We start from the raw sequence: 20,645 nt of genomic DNA on the forward strand, positions 1-20,645 counted from the left end.
AAGCCTAATGACCATAAGAGAGATGAAAATGCAATTTTTTAAAGTATTGGGGAGGTGGTGATAGCAATAAAGAGCAAGAAAGTCAATATTAGGCAAACAAGAAATAAAATGAATTAAAGTTGTTTTAGGATTCAAAAAGTTCAGTCTTTCAAACAAAAATCTCTAAGCATATAAAATTTCATGTAAATCAAAAGTAATTTACTTCGCCAACTGGCTTTGTTTACTTTGGGGTATTTTACAATGTTTTTCCTCATGTTTCTAATTATAAAAAAGCTAATTATCTTTAAATTAAGGCATATATGACAGCTGATTTTGCAGTAAACTCATGAAAACAAATTTGTGTTTTCCCATGGCAATACCATAAGATATGCAAATATCATAATATTGTGGTTAGAAATAACCACACGTTCCTGTAAGATGTAAAACTTGGTCCTTCCTTACTATACATCACTGTAAAAACTTAATTGTAATCTGTAAAACCCAGAAGCTGGCTGAAAATGTTATGTGTGCTCAGTAAAGACGACTGGCTCATTTGAAATTTCCTGGACTGCTCCTGTTGCCACAGAAGCTTGTTAAAACAAAGTAGCTGGATACATTCATGAGTTCCTTGACCATCTGGGGCCTCTCTCAGGCAATGGCACAGTGAGAGAGCTCCTGGCCAGGAGGTTGTGTGTGGGACCATAACTGAATACTAAGTCCTTTGCCCCTAAATTCTGGCAGCGTCAACACACCAGCCAGGTGAGCCATAAAAGTGGTTCTATTCTCTCTTACTGTGTTATCCAATATAACCCTTTTGTGTTCTACCTACATGATACTTTTGTGTCCAAGACCATTATATTTTATGTTCAGTGGTCAGTATTACTGGTCAAAGTCCTTGATGGCTAAGCCCTAGGGCATCTTCCTAATGAAATCTATTCTCTACTTGGTCATTTCAGTCATATTCTTTCCTAAGCCTCTTCACTTTCTTAGATCTACAGAAAAAAATATATGTGTGTGTGTGTGCGGTACATATATATGTTGTGTATCTGTGTGAGCCTACATATTATCTATCTATTTATCTATCTATGTATAGAGAGAGATGACAAGAAAGAAACATGTGACTGTGGTGCAGGATACCCACTCGTTAAAGCCTGTATATTTCTCACTACTCACGCGAAAATTTTGTTTCTTATATACCTGTTATTTTATTTATATTTAGAGAAAAAAAAGATCTGGGGAGGGGAGAATGGGGAGTTTTTGTTTAGTGGGTACAGAGCTCCATTTTGCAAGATGCAAAGAGTTCTGTGGATGGCTGGTGGTGATGGTAGCACAATAATGTGGAAGTACTAACGCCACTGAAGTGTGCACTTAAAAATGGTTAAGACGTTAAATTTTATGTTATATATATTTTACCAGAATTTTTTTTAAAGATGTGTTTGCCAATCTACCCAAATATTTCTTCTATTATGAAATTATGTTTCAAATTTAAGTAACTATTTTCAAAAACATTTAATGGTTCCCCATGAACAGATTAACACCACCACAACAATGTACATGACTTAGTGTAATCTTCATGGCCCTCGATTCTGATCTCATTTTATCTCTCTGAGATCTTGCAACTGGCTACTTAATCCAAGGCATGACTCGTGGTTTTCTGAGTATGTCATTTATCTCATACCTACAACCTTATTTCATGTTCTTCCCCCTTTTTGGAAGTCCCTTCGCTGCTCTCCTCCTTCTTATAGAAATCATTCTCATCTTCCAAGATTCAGGTAAAGTCTTCCTTCTGGCCTTAAGCCTTGTGGAATTCAGATCGCTCCAAATAATGTTAGATTTCTCTGTAAGCCCAAGACGCCTCACACAGATCACCACATATGATAACTTATCTACTTCTTTGCCCACCTTTCACGAAAGCGTCACATCACAGCTGGGCTCTCCCAGTCAACAGACAGATCTACTGGAAAGCACCATCTATTTACTATTTTTCCATCTGTGTCTTTTTACCTCTTGCTAGAGTGTTTTACGTGGTAGACACACAAATGTTTGTTAACTTGTATAATATATCAAGATTAGTTACTTGAGCACCTCATTTTAGACACTATCTCAGAAAGTTTAAAGCAACAACCACCATGACAGCAAAGAAAGTTGAAGAACAAGCAAAGTAAGAATAAATTGGCTCACCCCACCTAAAGGCATTTTTTTAATTACTAGCTAAACGTTAAATTACAAAATAATCATTTTATAGAAACAAAGGCTTTGTCAATTTTAGACAACTAAATGATATATTTAGTAAATTTAGCATAATTGTTAATTGAAGGAACATTCCAGATCATGGGTGGGGCTATAAAATATGACCCTCCAGTTTTTACCCTCTAAAAAGTGGTTAAGTCACATCACAAATAATTGGATTGATTTTGGCTCACAACATTCATTCTTTGCTGCTATTGTGTGTTGCTCAACTGTGGGCTTTGCGTGGATATAATAAGCTAGTTTTTGTTAGAAAGTCAGATTATAAAGCCAGTAACTGTTGGAAATCTTGGTTGGTCTCTGTGGAAACCAATGTATGTGACTGGCATAAGTGTTGTTAATGAGAATGTCTGTGAGAATTTGACATTTGGTGTAATTCTCTGGCTTGACGTTAACTGCATTCTGTCCCACTCTACTATTTCGTGCTTATCATTTGCAATTTGTAAAAATAATAACCACCGCATGCCTTCCCCTGTGCCTCGTCCTTGGTGGCAAGAAAAGAATATACCCATCCCTTGTGCCCTGCCCTCCAGGCAGGAAGGCCAGGGAGAGACTGCCTCAGTGCTTTGTTAGTAGAATATAGTCAGATTCTCCTTCTGTCCCACCCGTTTAAATATATCATAGGACCAATTTTAACCAGAAAATTTTTTAAAAAATTTTTAATTGTAGCTGCTGTAATAATTCTAACGTATTTGCTTGGTACAAGAGTCTAAAGTTACAGAAGGGCGTTCAATGAAAATTCTCCCTCCCACGTAAGTGTCATTCAAATACCTAGTTCTTCTGGGTGGGGACCCAGCTATCGGTCTCTTGTCTAACTTCCTACAGATATTCCATACACAAATAAGCAAAATGTTTATTTATTCTCATTTTACCCTTTTGTTCACACTAGTCATACCATCCTATACATATATCCACTTAATTTATCTTGAAGGTTATTCCATTTAAATATATAAGTGGTTACCCCACTCTCTATTTTTTCCTTTCCTATTAACTCTTTTAAACTGGGGATTGTGTCACATGTACATAAGTGGTGCATACATGTGTGTACACATATAGCATACGCATCCGTATAGTTTATGAAAGGTACACAGAATAATAATAAAATGACCACTTATATACTACCTTACGGATGACATAGAACATTACCAATAAACTTAAAACCCATGTGCATCACTCTCTAATCAAATTTCCTCTTTTTCATCATCCAGAATTATTTTTAAATTAAGTTTTATATTTAACATTCTATTACCTTTCTTGAATGTTTTTATCACAGATGTATTTATATGATTACTTATTTTCCTGTTATATGTGTTTGAGCAATAATGAAAAGAGAAATCATACTACATGTATTTCTCTATAACAGACTTTTTACGTCAAGTGTGTGATTCATCTATGCTAATGTACCTAATAATAGTTCCCTGAGTTTCATCATCACATAGGATTATCCACGCTCCTATTGTAAGACATGAATTGTTTCCAGTTTTTTCCTGCTATAAATAACAGTGCCATTAACTCTCTGATATATGTCTCCTGCACATGAGGTAGTCTCTCTACAAAATGTATCTAATAGTGGAATTGTTGAGTCATGGGATATGAGCACCACCAACTTTACTGGATGATACCGAATTGTTTTCCAAAATGCGTATGTCGATTTACGCTGCCACCACCACTTTTCTACATTCTCGCAATACTTTTTAGTTTCTGCAAATCTGTGAGTGTGAAACTGCATCTCATTTAATTTTCTTTCCTATTATTTCAAATTAGGCTGGGAATCTTTCAGAGGTTTGTTGGCCATTGTTTTTTTCCTCTTCCTGGAAATATGTGTTCACGCAATATAGCCACAGAAGAGAGTATAAAACATGTAGGCACAATTTAAAGAATAATTATAAAGCAGACTCTTGTGTAACTACAATTCAGGTAAAATTCAAAACATTCTCAACATTCCAGAAGCTCCCTCATGTCCACTCCCAGTCTTTCATCATTTATCCTCCAAGAGGTAACCATTGTCCTGACTTTTAATAATTTTCTTTCTACTGCTTGTTGTTTTCTCACTCAAATATGTATTTCTAATCAGTAGAGCTTAGTTGTGTCTCTTATAAATGTTATAAAAATGGAATCATACCGTATGCATCATTCATTTCATTTAGATAATGGCCAATTGTTTTCCAAAATGGTTGCATTAAAATTATACCTCCACCTGCAGTCTATCACAGTTCCCATTGCTCCAAATCTCTACCACTTCTTGTCTTTCTTTCTTTTTTCCAACCAATCTGGTGGGCATGTAATGACACATCATTGTAGTTTCCATTTTTATGTCTCTTTTTATCAGTACTTCACATTTTTATTCATTATTTGTATTTCCTCTTTTGTGAGATGCCTTTTTTATTGAGATATCTTTTTACTAAGGAATTTAGGAATTGTGTGAATAGTGTAGATACGAATTCTTTGCATTTATGTGTCATAAATATCTTCTCCCACTCAGTAGCTTACCTTTTCATTTTCATTGTGACCTCTTTTTATATATAGAAGTTTTTTATTTCAATGTAGAAGAATTTGTCAGTCTTTTTGCTTATATTTAGTTCTTGTTTTGTATTTCATTTTTGAAAATCCTTGCTTACCTTGAGGTTTTAAATTAACTGTCCTATACTGGCATTTAAAATTGCCTTTCACATTCCATCTGGAATTGATTTTTGTTTATGGTTTGAGGTAGGGATCAAATTTCATTCTTTTCTATTTGGATCCCTAATTGTGTGAGTGCTATTTATTAAAAAGTTCATCCCATCCCCAGTGATTTGCCATGTGCTTCTGCCATATATCAAGCGTCCGTAATTGTGTAAGTCCGTTTGGGGGCTTTCTTTTCTCCTCCAGTGGTTTATCTATTCCTTGCATGTCTTAGTTTTTATTGCTTAATAAAAATTATGCTGACATCTATTAAAGAAAAGCCTCCCACTTTATTCTTCTCACAGTGTGTTATGGCTATCTTTGGCCTTCTTCACTTCCATAATTTAATTGATACTTTTACAAGATTAAGTAACCCATACACAAACATGATCTATCTATTTATTTATTTAGGTTTAATTTCCTTCAACAGTTTTTAGTAAAAAATTGATGATTTTCTCCATAAAATTTCTCATATTTTTGTTTTATTTATTTCTGGATTCTGTGAGTTTGTTTTTTGTGGGTTTTTTTTTTTTTTTTTTACTATTTTAAGTTCTATTCTTTTTAAAATTGAACACTTGGTGTTCAGAAAGGCAATTGACATTTGCATTCTGATACCTTCTAATGTAACCTCTTTAACTTCTCTCAGTAATTCAAATGACATTAGACGATTATATAGATTTTCTTTGTTGGCAGTACATTGTCTAAAAAAAATGTTAGGTTTTTTTCTTCCTTTCTAAATAATGTGTCCTTTCGTTTATCTTATTTTACTGGCTTGGGCACTAAGGTGTATGTTGAATATAAGTGATAGAGTGGGCATTCTTTCCTTTTTCCTGATGTCAGAGGGAATGCTTTTAAGGTTTTACCATCAAATTTGAGGTTGCTATGGATTTGATTAGGTACCTCAAATCAGATTTTTAAAATCTTCTTTTATTTTTAGTTTCCTATAAATTTTTAACAAGAATTGATTTTAAATGTCATTGAATGTTTTTCTGCATTGAGGTAATGGTTAGATGATCGCATTGTTTTTCTTCTTTAATGCATTAATGGAGTGATTTTAACCAACTTTTTATTCCTGGGATATATCTAACTTGCTCATAAGTTACCCTCAAGAGGAGACTCCTCCTGTGTTTTACTCTTCCCATCGCCAAGGTACAATATCAACTCACAGCTACATTAAAATAAATACTTTGCTTGAGGTATTTCAGATCTCATGGCTAGTTTGAATTTGGGTCACCCACCTGAGTGAGAGCTAACTTGTGATTCCATTTTCTAAGAGGATGCTTTATTCTGTGATTCACAACCATGGACAATATAGACATATTGTCTAGGTTTGCACAATCTCCCCCACAGCTCACCCAACCCAGTAACCTTTTTATTAAGGCTGTGACCTTTTGGGGTCCTTTTTTTTTTTTTTTTGAGGAAGATTAGCCCTGAGCTAACTACTGCCAGTCCTCCTCATTTTGCTGAGGAAGACTGGCCTGAGCTAACATTGTGCCCATCTTCCTCTACTTTATATGTGGGACGCCTACCACAGCATGGCGTGCCAAGCAGTGCCATGTCTGCACCCAAGATCCGAACCGGCGAACCCCGGGCAGCCGAGAATTGGAACGTGCGAACTTAACAGCTGCACCACCGGGCAAGCCCCTCGGGGTCCCATTTTTATGAGGGAGTCTCTGATTCAACTCCCCACAATGCACAAGTCTGGCCTTTGCTCCTGTCTTACGTAGTTCTTAACAGTGAGGTTCCATGTCATTGAGGAACAGCGAGTTCTTTAGGCAACCACTCATTTCCGTACCTGCTAACCTCTGATATGTGCTTTAGCTTCATTTTGGCTTCTACGGAGTTTCCTTACTTTCTGGCAAACTTAGCCAAGTATCTGAAATTTTTTAATATTAATGCATTATGTTTAGTTGCTTTACAATGAAAGGATTTTCCTGGCTCCCTGGTGTACCATATTGAGGGAAACGAAAGTTGCTTTATATATGGCCCCATGATATTCAATTCTATGTACATAACATCATCTATGTAGCCATATAGCTTTTGTTTCCATCGTCTATAAACAATGCTATACCAGTCATACGACAGAAGAGGAATGTATTAGTAAAACGTTTTGGAGTCACAGAGACAAAGGGTTCCAGACTTTGGCACTGTGACAGATACCGCCAAATTGTTCTCCTTAGAGGTTGTGCTACATTACCTTCCCCCCAGCAATGCATGACACTGCCTGTTCCTCTTCACCCTCACAAGAGTATCTGCTGTCAAACTTTTGATCTCTGCCAGTCTTACAGAGATAAACCACAGCATAGCAGTTTTGGTTTAATTTGCAATTCTCATACTCTAAGTGAAGGTGAAGACTTCATGTATGTACAAGGACCACTCGTAACTCTTTCTCTGTCAATTTCATGTATGTATAAGGACCATTCATAACTCTTTCTCTGTAAATTTCATGTATGTATAAGGACCATTCATAACTCTTTTTCTGTAAATTTTATGTTCACATCTATATTTGTACTCTTTGTTCATTTTCTGTTGGATTGGTGTCATTTTCAAATTGATTTTCATTTTAGGTCATTGTGATGAGTTGGCAACATTATTTTTCTGCTTTTGGTCTTTTTGACTTTGCTTTTTTTGTCATAAAGAACTATTTTAATAAAATAAGAATTTTGCCTCTGGGTTTTGTATATCAACACTGGGAAAGTCTTCTAACTTGGGGTATTATGAATTGGCACTTTTATCATTATTTACTTTTTTATCAAATTCATTGTTACCTTTGCTACCTCCCTAGAAACTATAAGTACACAGGTTCAAGATATCTATGGCTACTTCCCATATCTCCTATGCATCTGCTTTTGCCAACTACCATGTGTAATTTTAGAGTCTCTCTTGCAACTGCACTCTATTTTTCTGGTATTTAGACACACTATAGCATTCTTGGAGCAATTGGTAGTCCTTCCAATGGCATGGCTTGTCTAAGTTGGAAGGAAAGAATGACCACAATTTCCTCAAGAGTCTAGGTATTATCAGTAAATATTCTATGAACTGAAAAAGAATCTGGTACAAAAAGCATCAAGTAACAGGACAGTAATTCCCCTCTCATTCAACATGATTGGAATAGGCAATTAGCTAATTAAAAAAGTTAAAGGGGGTTATCATTTTAAAAGATATATCTTTTAATACATTAATGTACAGTCATTGAACAACATTTTGACTCATCACCAAGGGCTTTGTTTGAACCTCACTTTGCTGATTAAAATTCAGTCATCTTATTGCAGATACCACACTCGTTACAGCACCATTGACATTGCCATTTTTGGTCTATTTTAAAGTGTGTGTGTGTCTGTGTGTGTGTGTGTGTTTTAAACACTCTTCTAGAATTTTCACCATCATTCCAATCATTTATTATTCTTCATTTAAAAGCATTTATTTTATGCATGTGTTAGAAAGTACCCTCTAGCTATGATCATGCAAGATTAGGTAGGCATCTATCAATGTGCACTATAGTGGGAATGAAGAATGATGGTTAATTCAGTGACTTGGTTAAGTGGAATTAAATTAAGTACACTTCAATTGCATCTGCCATGGAGAGTGATGGTTAATTCAGTGAGTTGATTAGGTGGAGTTAGATTAAGACAGTTGAAATTGTATCTGACATTTTTACCTTTCCGAGGAGTGACAGGCATATTTTCAAATCTTTTAGTTTTCTGATTTTTAGTTTGGTTTTTTTTTTTTTAAGGCAGATTGTAGCAATGTGGATTTATGGATATAATTATATTCTGGCAAGTGGATTTAAAACATTGTTAGCCAAAAAAAATCTGGGAAAATGATAAAATACTTTTCCCCTCACATAATTGGCACTATTTGATTTAAGATGAGTTTTTCTAAAATTTTTTCTTGTCTTTACGTGACCTTTAGCTATAGACAGCTTACAGAAGTTAGCACAAAGGTTCAGCTTCCTTAATTAGACGTATCGCATTTCACTTGGTTTCGGTCTTACCTGGAAATCTGAGAAAATACAACCTCATGGACAGCTGTGGACCACTGGTTCCACTGAAAGAAATATCGCAGAAAATAAGTGCCGTTTGTTATCTGTAAACGTCATCGTCATCCTCATTATCATCATCAGAACTGTCAGTTACTGAGCATACACTGCACGTCTGGCACTGCACTCTGTGCTTTCTTTGTTAAAAACCCGTGAGGACGCTACAAGTTGTGTCTTATCGTTCACATTTTGCAGATGGGGGAAGCTCCGGCAGGTATCACTTTCTGAAAGGCAGACACTTAACACACATGAGAGCAGGATTGATAATGGTCTTGTCTAACTCTTTCCCATTCAGTAGAAGCTTTTTCACCAACATACTCTCTGTTAGTTAAAAATCTAGTTTAAAGTAACAGAAATAAACTTGAGTCAACTTAATTGAAATATGAGAATTAATGAACAGGATACCAGTTCATCTCATGAAACAGATTAACTAGTCAGACTTTTGGAAGGGACTAAGATCAGTAACTGGAAGTCAGCAGAAATCCAGTCTCTGTCTCATGTCCTTTTTGCATTCTTTTTCTTCATTCCCATCCCACACCCTACCCCTCTCTTTCCTGGAACCTCATGGGTTTAATGGCTATAGTTTCAGCTACATGTGGAAATTATCCCTGAATTCTGCTTTCTAATTCCCTGGAATGTGTCTGAATCTGATTGGCTCAGCTTGTGACAAGTCAAGTATTCAACATTGATAAATGAGAAGGGGTGGGGAGGAGGGCTGTATGTTGCTAACATAATACAAAGGGGCATCTCCTCGCTGGAAAGGCAGGGCAATTCTCAGAAAAGAGCTACAGCACAGATTGCCAGGAGTGCACCCAAACCTGCATTCTCCTCTGGGAACTCCGCTGGACTACGTGTCTCAGTCAGTCGTACAGTTACGTAGAGCAAAGTGACTGTTTCCATCATAGAATGTGACTGAGGATGATGTGTGCCAATTCCAGGAACAGGCCCTAATAAAATTCATTCTTGTTGCCCCCCTTTTAGGGCTGACTGGAATAGGATGACCTTGGAAGCCATATTTTTAAGTTGGCAGAATTCTGCAGCCTGGATTTCGAAGCAACTAGGTGGAGTAGAGCTGCTTTCCCAAACTACTCATTACTGTTACTCGGAAGAAATACACTTTCAGTATTTTTGAGTAATACATTTTGGACCTAACTTTCATACCAGTAATGGATCTCTCTTAACTCATACCAAAGAGAGGGCTCATGAGTTGAGAAATCATCCCGGAAGATTTCTATACACTCCAACGCTGTGCAGAGAGAGACAGGAATCACAGAACTAGAAAGAAGTAACAATCATAAAATTTCCTTGAATCTACCTATTTAATCTCAAATACTTATTTTTCCATATCTATACAATGACTTTGTACGCCAACGTCCCTTACTCTAATCATGGTTATAGCTGAAATCTTGATATTATCCATGGCTTAGATTCATTTTGCTGAGTTCACACTTAATCACACATTGAGAGGATCGAGTTTAGTTGTTTTCCTTTTCTCCTTTAGGACATACTTTGCAAAGACACAACTCGTTGTCAAAATATATTGTTCCAAACTATTGAGTATATGTTTTTGTACATATATTTTAACAATAGAAATTCCAAATTAATTCAGCACAGCCATTGTCCCGAAAGAGGTTACTGTCTAACTGAGCAAAAGTGACACAGAGCATTACAATGATTAAACAGCAATAAAAAGCTTTTAAAATGCTAAACACAAATATTTTCTTCATGTATTCAGTTAAAAAAAGCTTCCAAAAGTATGTATTCTATACCCTACTGTATTCAGATAAATACTCTTTTAGGTTAGTATATGACTATATATATATATATATATATATATATATATATATATTGCATCAAAAATGTCTGGAGAATGAGTCTCACAAATATTAATAGCGATTATATCATTGTAATGGGATTACAAGTAATATTTAATAGTTTGTTTATTTATATTCTCTATTTTTCTTCTTTAACAAATTCATATTATGTGCCTAATAAAGAAAATTCTAGTGGAAAAATATGTGCAAAGAGGAGAATTCTGTTCATTGCCTATGAGTTAATTCTAAAATATTTTAAAAAGAGAGGTCAAGGAAAATGTCAAGTGGCAAGCTGTGTTTATTTTGCAATAGAGAGGGGTAAAGGAGGTAAGAAGGAAATTAATGGAACCACCACACCTAAGAACTCCTCAAATATTTGAAAAAGGACTACAACCTGTGGGAAGTTATCACATTCATGAATACATATTAAGATTTTATTACTGGGTTAACTTAAAAGACACTTTATTCTTTTGGAGCTGAGTTTCTTTTTGCAAGTCAAATGGATCTTTTGTATATTACTCTGGCCCAGGAGAGGGCATACCACCACACATAAAGAAATTTAACTTAACCTTTTAAAGAAATAATGCCTATAGCACGGCCAAGTCCTTAGCAAAGGAAATGGCAATTCTTCCTCAAAACATGTGTTGTCCTTTTCTCTCAGTATTTCCATTGCCATTTGTAACCATCTTCAAACACAAATGCACTTTTCTGAATAAACTGTTACTGTAATAACTTTGGTGTCATGATTATTCTTCCTAAAAGGTTTACATTTATTCTTAGACTAGATCTTTTCCATTTGGCAGTGGATCCTCCCTAAGAGGAAAGTTTGCTCCTTCTTATGAGGAAAACAAACAAAAAGAAAAATACTGTAGAAGTGGACTGGTCCTATACTTTTAAGTAGGCAAAGAAATGCATGCCAGAGTGGTTTATCTAAAATAAAGGAGAGAGAATGATGCTATGAACGTGAATAATTAGTCTACTGAAATTAAGCTCCTTCTACAGACAGGTTAAGCCTATTTCCAAACTATGTAATAATTTGATATTATTAAATACGTGTTTTAACATTTGAGACAAATTTCTTTCTTTCAACAAATTTAACAGATAAATTATCATATAAAATTTTTTGAAACTAACAAAGGTCTTTATTAAATGACCACAGAAGAGAACTTGAATATTCGATAAACGGGTTAAGTAACTATCCTGTCACAGTTGGGTGCTCCGCTAAGACTCACTAAGAATTCGTCATCGTCTATTGGACCCTTTCGCCATCTGGTCTACACTGCGTTCGAGGCCAAACCCTAAAGTATAAAATGTCAGGTTGATATTTAAAATAAGTTCAAGGTTTTAAAAGTTATCCAAAAACTTAATTGCCTTTGCTTTTCTCATTCTCTGTTTAATGAGCTGATATTAAAATGACCTGTGCCTATTAAGGTAAGGGCTTAACAATTACAAACATATGTGTGAATGAGCATAGAAATAAAGGCCGAAATTAATGGGGATTCAAGGAAGATGGGCTTCCAGGACATTTATTTTTCCGAGGTTTTATTAGCAACTCTTCTGCCAGAGGACATGGCTATAACTGAACAAATTACTCCAAAGACGTTAGGTTGTATTATGACAAATAATTTTCAAAACCAAGAGAAAAATTTATCGGAAGAGGTTAATATTTTCCTAAACCCCAAAGAGATGAAAAGTGTGTTGACATATCTGGTCAGAGCAACATAAAGCTTTTAGGTCAGTAATTACATTGAGCAAAGCTATTCTCCAAAAATTGCGTAAGAATTATTCTCACTCATTGTACTCTGGAATTGTTACTTATATCTTAATTATTTTATATTAGACAATTTTTAAAAATCTTGTGTCTACATGATTTCTCTCTTGAAAAGCAAACATTTCTAATTCTGAGATGGGAATTTTTAAAGTAAACAGGACTGCCTTTGAACTTGGAATAGGAAAAACAAGCCTCAATTCTGCTATTCTCCTCTGGGTGTGGCTCAGAATTCGCGAGAAAAGTGCAACTAACTCAGAGCCCTCGATTTATGACCCATTTGATTGGTTTTGCTGACTCACTTAAGGCCTAAAACAAATCCTCGTGTTATCTTTTGGTGTGGTTTTATAACTTTAGCAATAAAAAGGGGACACGGGGTACTATAAGGCTCTCTGAACATGCTCTCATTAGTGCAGACAAAGAAAGCTAAACGTCTGGTTACCAAAGATTTACAGCTCCTGAGTTTAACCAGTCGAGAATGTTTGCCTTGTTCTGCTTTTTCCTATATTTGGGGGCTCGATGGTTTTCCCCCCGCCCTGCCTCCATGGAACTTAAAACATCACCTATTCTAGATTTTTAACCTTCCTGCACTGAACAGCAAATGAATATACCATTTTAAATCTTGAAGGAATCTTAAAGTGCCCCTCCCTCATTTTTTTAGGTAGGAAATTAACGTCCGGAAAGAATGCACAGTTTCATCCTGTGGCCTAAATCAAGGATTTTTCATGTTAAAATCAGACACACTAACTCATAGTCATTTGTTTAGTAATAAAGAATTCAAAAAAACTTAAGATAAGCCCTGTCACAAGGACGAATGTTCAGGCCTTAGGAAGGCAGACATTGTTAGCCGCCGTTAGCCAGCTGGTTGCCCGCAGGGCCCACCCATGACCAGCCACATTCCCCAAGCTTGAGACATGTCCTGTTTCCTGATGAAAAAGGAGCTGTGAGTCTTACCATTGAGCTAAATTGTGGAGACGGGCTATGAGCAGCTACCTGTAGTGGAAGTTCTACCCAAGTGTTGTCCAACAGAAATGTAATTTGAGTCACAAAATCTTAAATTTCCTATTAGCCTCATTAAAAAAAAGGAAACTTGTTACAAATGCAGAGCCACTGACTGAGAATCTTCACTTTAACAGAGTTCCCAGATGGTTCATATGCACATTAAAATATGAGAAGCAATGTCCTAGAGATTAAGGAGAGAAATTATAAAAATGACAAATGTGATATCTGGGAATTACAATTTATGCTATAATTTGCAGGGAGAAAAACTGGTATATTAGTCAGGGTGCTCCAGAGAAACAGAAGCAATATTAAAAGGTATTGGCTCACACGATTTTGGAGGGTAGGAAGTCCCATAGTCTGCCTTCTGCAAGCTGGAGACGCAGGGAAGCTGGTGGGATATTTCGAAGGTTGGAAAGCAGGAGAGCCGATGGTGTAGACTCCAGTCCGAGTCTGAAGGCCTGAGAACCAGGAGTGCCAAGGGCAGAAGATTGATGTCCCGGCTCAGCCATCAGGCAGAAGGAGAGACAGGCACGAAGAGACAGAGACGCAGAGACAGAGAGAGAGCATATCCTCCCTTCTACCTTTTTGTTCTGCTCGAGTCTCCGACACTGGGGAGGTCGACCTGCTTTCCTCAGTCTACCAACTCAAATGCTGCACTCTTCCTCAAACACCCTCACAGACACACCCAGAAACAATGTTCAACCAGGTATCTGGGCCTCCTGTGATCCAGTCAAGTTGACACACACATTAATTGCCACACTGGGAAAAATAGAGAGATTAGGCAAGTGGGCAGCTATAAAATTATCAAATGCAAAAAGGAAGTTTGACACAGAGACAAAGTAAAAACCCAAGGAATGCTAACTATGACGATCAACTTCAATTTTAATGACTCATCGTCACTAGGAAGACTAATTCACTGAGGCAAAAAGAAGTCAAAAAGGCAGAAATAGACACCCCACGTCTGGGCGGTTCTGTGTCTCGCAGCCCTCACCGGCTAACGCCTCACATTTGCAGAGCAATTAGCTAGAGCCTCCTAACAGGCCAGTGAAGATGTTATTACAGCAGGTGATTTCCCCTCATCTGATAAATTGAGACTGAAACCTGGAGAAATCATGACTTTCCCTCATCACAGAGAATTAAACAGCAGAGCTAAAATTGGCATGACTGAAATGGCAAGCCAATAAAATGACAGGACTAAAATTTTCTCAGTCATAGTCTCATACCACATAAGCGTATAGAGCATAATAATACTAGGAATAGTAATAATAATGGCAGCAGCTAACCGTGTGAGGCGCCAGTCACCGCACTCCGGGACTCGATGTCTGTTAACTCACTGGATTACCGTAACAACTCTTTGAGGCAGGCGTTATTATTCTTATTTTCTAAATGAAGAAACGGGTGCACAGACGGGGTCAATTACTTGCCCAAGTTCCCAAAGCAAAGAGGTCACGGAGTCCAGCTTGAAGTCAGCAGTCTGGCTCCTGAAACTAATTCTGAACTGTGCCTACTGCCTGCTTAACTCAGTTTTGGGGGCAGGAGGTTGTGGATCACAGAAGACCTCGCTGCCCAACACAGAGTTGAACGATAAATTTACAAACAGGCCCTGACTCTACAAAGTACTTTATTCAGGGTTTCTTTTAATCCAGAGATAGTTTTTAACTTATAGCTCTTTCAAAAAATATCTACTCGGTAAAGCAATATTTGGTAAATTGGCTCTTAAAACTATGTAGATAAGGTCTCAATAATCTTCACTTTCTCCCATTATCATAGCAAATAATCAAGTCATAAAGAATTAAAAATCTAGACATTTAAATATAAATTAAGGGAGAAGTTTTTACTTTTCAGTAATATACACTGAATTAATAGGTATAAACACTGATAAATGAAGATTAGCATTATGGCAAGTACAAATGCTTTATTCAGCTGATTAAGAATTTCAGTAATAAAAATTGAGAAGTAAACCAATTGCTCAAATCTGTCTAGTCTACTCTAACAGTTGCTCCAATCTCCTCTTTCCCAAAGATTTGCAACGAGAGGATGGAAGACGTTCTAAAGCCAACCAGCTAAAGTCATCCTCAAGTTGGGAGATTATTGTTATTATTAGCCCCATTTTACAGATGAGGAGCATGAGGCTTAGAAGTAGTGTTCTTGCTCAAGGTTCAATGAAAAGCAGAATCTCTTGAATTATGACAATAATTAAAAGCATCTTCATATTGGCTCATATTAAAGATATCCATGGTATTTATACGATCTCAATAAAAAGATATGAGCTTTTCAGTGCATTTACCAAAGTTAGGTGATTATTATTTAGAAGTAGCAATAGATTCAGCTACTCATGTATGTCCAAGGTCATATGCTGTCAAAAGTCAATACCAAAGAAGATGAATTCCAAATAAAATTGGGAGGAAGCCAAGTTGGATATGTTGCACAAAAGAAACCAAGCAGATTTCCTTGGTGCCAAGGTATTTGGCTGCCTTCTCAAGCGTGACTTCTTCTGTGTCCCGTTTCTCTCACTTCACCCACAACATGTAGCCTTATAAATGCCTGAGCATTAAATCATAAATTGTAAATCAACTTATGAGATATGAGCAGAGATTATCTTAAAATAATGAAATGGCATTCAGGCCTTTTAAGGCCTGACTGTACACTCTACACTAAGTCCCCAGAATAAGTGTTGACCAGCCTGGCAAGTAGAGAAGAAAGAGAAGGCTAAGAGCTAAGAAGAAGGGAAGAGAAGAAAGGAAGGTCAGGGAGGGACCTGCTGGCTCTCCCAGTCCACATGGTCCAAGGGAGAGGATATCTTCCAGGCTACCTGAACTGTAGTCCACCCGACAGCAGTATCTCTTGTGAAGACTGATTCCTTAGTCTGCAAAAAATGAGATAGTAATCTGTCTTTTGTAATTTGCTAAAATGGAGAGAATAAGCAAGTAGGACAATGCCTTGTCCTGCAATTATCTTAGGTAACTAATACATATAGTTCTAATTAAATTAATTAATTGTGTTCTGGTTAATATGCCTCAGACTCTTGTGAATTAGGGTGAGTAACCAGTTCTTCTGGCCATGCTCAATCTGGGACCGTGATAAGAACCTTTATCACAACTAGCAAGGGCTGGAATCAGTACCATTGCAAGTTCTTCCTTCTTTTCAAAAAGTTCTCTCTTCTTTTCACTGCTCCTATACCAGTGGTTCTTAATTTTTTTTTTTTTAACTCAAGGATGCCTTCGAAAATCTAATGAAAAGTGCACATATGTGTAGACATGAAAAAATGGCTATCATTTCTGGGGCTGGCCCAGTGGCGCAGTGGTTAAGTGCGCATGTTCTGCTTTGGTGGCCCAGGGTTCACCAGTTTGGATCCCGGGTGTGGACATGGCACCACTTGTCAAGCCATGCTGTGGCAGGTATCTCACATATAAAAAACATGGAGGAAGATGGGCACAGATGTTAGCTCAGGGCCAGCCTTCCTCAGCAAAAAGAAGAGGATTGGCAGCAGATGTTAGCTTAGGGCTAATCTTCCTTAAAAAAAGAAAAAAGGCTGTCATTTCAAGAGATTCGTAGAGCTTGAAGCTCATCTGCGGACCCCCGCTTAAGAACCTCTCATTCCCAAGAGACTTGCAATCTGATTCAGTAAACGATAATCACAAAATTACCAACAGAACAATTACAGAATGCTGTATTGCTTTACGATTCCACTCAAAGGAGGAGAGTGGAGGTCCCTTTTGTTTAGACAAGCATGGAGATGGTTTTGTGTGTGCAGATATTAGCTGGGTTGGAGATGAATTGCCCTGGCCAATAAAGGAAAAAGAAATGTGATTTGCGAGGGGAGATGCCTGGAAGGAAGAATCTTGAGCCGCTGAGGCTATTGGCCTTAGTGAGGAAAGAACAGAGAAAACAGAACCCCAGAGCACGGGCTTCTGAGGGAGGACAGCAGCAGAGCCAGGCCCCGGCAGGATGAACTAAGAGAGGCTGACACAGCACACAAGCCTCACAGCTCGGTGCCTTAGGTGCCTTAACACACGAAGCTTTCTTTTTCCACAAATCACCCCATGGATCTGAGCAGCTGTCCAGGTCCACTGCCTTTTAAGCAGCTACTGAGCAATCCAGCCCAATTCCGTCTTTTGCTTCTGCCCTCAAAACCGAAGACCTTCTCATGACTGCTGTAGTTGGGGAAGAAAGCGTAGAGGGTCTCAAAGCTGCAGTGAACACATCACTTCTGTCACAGCTGCTTGGCAGGAACTAGTCACACAATCTGAACGAATGCAAGGAGGCTGGGAAGTCAGGATTTCCATACATCCAGAATGAGAGGAAAACCTGAAGTTAGTGAGTTCCAAAAGCATCTACTACAAGACCTGTGTAATGGAGGAGTCCTACTGTGTGCTGGAGGTGTCCGTTGTTAAACTCTCATTGTCTCCCCTAGGAGTCCTCAATAAGATATAGATCTTCTCTTTCCTTAAAGGGGAGTGAAAAGGTGCTGAGCTCTGCGTGTCGTGGGGCACAGCCTGGGCACAGAAAGCCCCACTCTGCAGGTACGGTTAGAGCACGGCGAGCAGAAGTCTCTGGCATCTGATGATAGAGTGCTGTGAGACAGGCAACATCCCCGGCATCCAACCCAGGCTGCATCCTACAATCCTGAGAAGGCCAGGCGACTTCTCCGTCTGCAAAATGAGCAAGCTGGATTTGATAACTAGTGTTAAATTGTACCATGCTGGCAATGGATGCAAAAGCAATTACAGAAGAAAGAAATCAATCTAAAGAGTAAAATTATTTTTGGCAGTTAACCTCATTTTTTAGCCCATCTGACCAATCTGTTACTCCCTCTGATAATCACTTCTATTAATGAGATTTTACTAGATAAGATACATCAAAAAATCTAATTTTGTTGTTCCTTAAATTATAACACTCAGCATAAAAAATACACTTCAGTCAAATCAAGTGGGATAAGATATTGACTTTGAGTCCATTTTATTTACATCTTATTTTCCAAAAGATATACCTAAGATGGGTAAAATCGAGCACAATATATTCTTTTCAACGTTTGGTAGCTGCACTTACATGATTGCATATATAAAGGTGACCATCTACCAGCGTTGCTGGGACAGTCACAGCGTGATTACGAATAGCCCCGTTTTGTTCTCTGAAGCGGCCCAGTTTGGACAGTGTGTTATGTGTCCCCCGACGTACGATTTTCAGTAAGTGGTTTTTGTGTACCCTCAACACCAGAGCCCTTATTTGCTGCTCTTATAATCAGACCCCAAATTAATTTAAATCCAATACTGGGGACACGGAGAACTCATGGAAAGTATGAATCTTTTATCTCTGTATCATTCACTCCAGATAGAGGGTTTTCCATGTTCACATCACCGACTAAAGCAATCGAAGTGAGTGAGCGTTTTCTCCGGGCTCATTGATGGGAAGAAATCCTCCACTCGAGGTGAACAGTCCTCTCTGATGTCTCCAGGGTGATGGAAGCCAGTAATGACAAGCATTGCCGTGCTGCAGTTCAGCACTGGTCTGAAGAGAAGCCCTGACACACGGAGCGCAGAGAAACACGAGCACAGCCTGCGGACGCTCTGTCTTCTGTCGTGGAGGAGCTCATACTATCCCTGAGAATAACTCTTTTCTAACTCAAAGGGAAAAAAATGGTTATTCTACCCTCTATTTAAGCCTAACGTGGATCTCCCAATGACCTTCTTTATAATTGCTATGAAAAAAGAGTAATTTTAAGTTGGTTTTAGAAGAGTGATCACCTGCTTTTTTGGTTTAAAAATTCAACACATTTTAATACTTCTTTCATGCTGACTATTTTTTTCCCATGGTACTAATTCCCTTGTGTTCCTCTAACTCACTACGTTCCTTAAGGATCAACAATTAGGTGGAGGAAGACCACCAAATGTTAGAAATAGCAACTCAAACGACGCCAAACTAGTGTCGCCAAGAGTAAAATTTGCATCGCCTCTGCATTTTGCTCTGACTCTGCGGGATTCTACAGAGGTGGAGATGTGTTACTTCTCCCTCGTAGACTCTTGGTTGCTCTGTTTCATAGGATATAGGTGGGTTATGTTAGCATGAGCCGGACACAATCATCAGAAAAGGAAGTGATGTTTTAGTTATGCTCTTGAAGATATTCATTTAAGTCAACAAAAATCTAGGGTAGTGGGAACCCTTGGCCACTCAGTAAATTTCATAATACTGCATTTCAGTAGCAAAATTGCCCTATTTGGTTTATTTTAATATCCATGCATTGCTGATAATTTTCTATACAATACGGAAACATCTTCGTTCACAGACACTTGATATAGAGTTTCCTGTGTTTCTATTAATACTGAGTTTTGTTCCACCTGTATTGTAAAGCTTTCTAAGCTAATTATCAGTGAATGCTGGAGAAAGTACAATGCCTGGAGGGTAGCCATGGGTAATTTTCCACGGGTATAAAATGACTTAGGTTCCCTCCTTCACTGTCTCCCAGAATCAATGGATACAACATGCAGAAGGGAGTCCAAGACATTTGTAATTAACTGGGCAGTTGATGGTAAGTGTATTATTTTGAAGCAAATCCCAGATAACACACTATTTTATCTGTAAACACTTTAGTCTGTGTCTCTAAAAAATAAGAATTCTTTTAGACCCAACCACAATTCCATAATTATACCTTAAAAAGGACAATAATTTGTTAACTCTATCCAACTTAACAATTGACTCATAAAATTTTTGATTTTTAGTTTAATTTTTTGAGATCAAAATAAGGATCATACAATGCAATGAGTTAATGTCATATTTCTCTTCTAATCCCTCTTTTAATCTCTTTTCTCTCTCTCTCTCTTTCCCTGGAAATTATTTGTTGATAAAAGCAAGTTATCCACATTCTGTAGAGCATCCTACACTCCAGATTTTGTTGATTGCATCCTCTGGTGTCATTTAGTGTTCTCAACAACTCTTAACCTTTTACGTTTGTCAACTCTTTGGTTAAAATTAGGTACAATTTCTATAGGAAAAGTGGATAAATTCTTCTTTTTGTGCTTTTATTTATCTTTTTATGATCATGTTTTGGGACTTGGGAATTGATCTCAAAATTCTTTATTCTCAGTCCAAACTTCTTTTGAATACACCTGCAGACACCCATTAACTTGTACTTATTTTC

The 20,645-nt window shown here is 37.5% G+C and overlaps 1 long non-coding RNA gene across 4 annotated transcripts in view; it reads left to right on the plus strand.

Moving 5' to 3' along the window:
• The window catches only part of LOC103551643 (uncharacterized), a 48,524-nt gene that overhangs the window by 17,681 nt on the left and 10,198 nt on the right, over window positions 1-20,645 (plus strand). For 2 of the 4 annotated variants that reach the window (XR_545045.2, XR_545043.2), the window contains one exon: window positions 9,908-10,941. The exons of the other annotated variants lie outside the window; for them this stretch is intronic. This is a non-coding gene — a long non-coding RNA (uncharacterized lncRNA). Of the gene's footprint in view, window positions 1-9,907; window positions 10,942-20,645 lie in introns of those variants that run through there. 4 annotated transcript variants of the gene reach the window in all.

Source organism: Equus przewalskii, chromosome 15 (genome assembly GCF_037783145.1).
Source record: "Equus przewalskii isolate Varuska chromosome 15, EquPr2, whole genome shotgun sequence".
In the NCBI taxonomy this organism is placed as follows: domain Eukaryota; kingdom Metazoa; phylum Chordata; class Mammalia; order Perissodactyla; family Equidae; genus Equus; species Equus przewalskii.